This window comes from Callorhinus ursinus, unplaced genomic scaffold (genome assembly GCF_003265705.2).
Source record: "Callorhinus ursinus isolate GAN/ISIS: 27379988/994484 unplaced genomic scaffold, GSC_fseal_2.0 scaffold76, whole genome shotgun sequence".
NCBI classification, from domain to species: Eukaryota; Metazoa; Chordata; class Mammalia; order Carnivora; family Otariidae; genus Callorhinus; species Callorhinus ursinus.
In genome coordinates this window covers 3,097,527-3,099,393 of record NW_027397138.1, presented here as the reverse complement: position 1 = coordinate 3,099,393, position 1,867 = coordinate 3,097,527, and positions in this window count along the sequence as shown.

The window sequence follows — 1,867 nt, the reverse complement described above, 5'->3', positions numbered from 1 at the left end:
CTTATTTCGCTCAGCATAACACCCTCCAGTTCCATCCACGTCCTTGCAAATGGCAAGATCGCCTTCCTTTTAATGGCTGCATAATATTCCATTGTATATATATACCACAGCTTCCTTATGCATCCATCTGTCGATGGACATCTTGGCTCTTTCCAGAGTTTGGCTATTGTGGACATTGCTGCTATAAACATTGGGGTGCACATACCCCTTCAGATCACTACATTTGTACCTTTGGGATAAATACCCAGTAGTGCAAATGCTGGATCATATGGTAACTCTCTTTTCAACTTTTTGAGGAACCTCCATACTGTTTTCCAGAGTGGTCGCACCAGCTTGCATTCCCACCAACAGTGTAGAAGGGTTCCCCTTTCTCCGCATCCCTGCCAACATCCATCATTTCCTGACTTGTTAATTTTAACCATTCTGACTGGTGTGAGGTGGTATCTCATTGAGGTTTTGATTTGGATTTCCCTGATGCTGAGCGATATTGAGCACTTTGTCATCTCTCTGTTGGCCATTTGGATGTCTTCTTTGGAAAAACTGTCTGTTCATGTCTTCTGCCCATTTCTTGATTGGATCATTTGTTCTTAGGGTTTTGAGTTTGTTAAGTTCTTTATCGATTTTGGATACTAGCCCTTTATCTGATATGTCATTTGCAAATATCTTCTGCCATTCTGTCGGTTGTCTTTTGGACTTGTTGACTGTTCCTTTTGCTGTGCAAAAGCTTTTTATCTTGATGAAGTCCCAATAGTTCATTTTTGCCCTTGCTTCCCTTGCCTTGGATGATGTTTCTAGGAAGAATTTGCTGCAGCTGAGGTCGAAGAGGTTGCTGTCTGTGTTCTCCTTTAGGATTCTGATGGACTCCTATCTCACATCTAGGTCTTTCAACCATTTGGAGTCTATCTTTGTGTGTGGTGTAAGGAAATGGTCCCGTTTCATTCTTCTGCATGTGGCTGTCCAATTTTCCCCACACCATTTGTTGAAGAGACTCTCTCTTTTCCATTGGACATTCTTTCCTGCTTTGTTGAAGATTAGTTGCCCATAGAGTTGAGGGTCCATTTCTGGGCTCTCTATTCTGTTCCATTGATCTATGTGTCTGTTTTTGTGTGAGTACCATAGTGTCTTGATGATGACAGCTTTGTAATAGAGCTGGAAGTCCAGAATTGTGATGCTGCCAGCTTTGCTTTTCTTTTTCAACATTCCTCTGGCTATTCGGGGTCTTTTCTGATTCCATACAAATTTTAGGATTAGCTGTTCCATTTCTTTGAAAAAAGTGGTTGGTATTTTGATGGGGATTGCATTGAATGTGTAGATTGCTTGAGGTAGCATTGACATCTTCCACCATAATTGTCCTTCCAATCCATGAGCATGGAACATTTTTCCATTTCTTTGTGTCTTCCTCAATTTCTTTCATGAGTATTTTATAGTTTTCTGAGTACCGATTCTTTGCCTCTTAGGTTAGATTTATTCCTAGGTATCTTATGGTTTTGGGTGCCATTGTAAATGGGATCGACTCCTTAATTTCTCTCTCTTCTGTCTTGTTGTTGGTGTATAGGAATGCCACTGATTTCTGTGCATTGATTTTATATCCTGCCACTTTACTGAATTCCTGTATGAGTTCTAGCAGTTTTGGGGTGGAGTCTTTTGGGTTTTCCACATACAGTATCATATCATCTGCAAAGAGTGAGAGTTTGACTTCCTCTTTGCCGATTTGGATGCCTTTGATTTCTTTTTGTTGTCTGATTGCTGTGGCTAGGACTTCTAATACTATGTGGAATAGCAGTGGTGAGAGTGGACATCCCTGCCGCATTCCTGACCTCAGGGGGAAAGCTCTCAGTTTTTCCCCATTGAGAATGATATTCGCTGT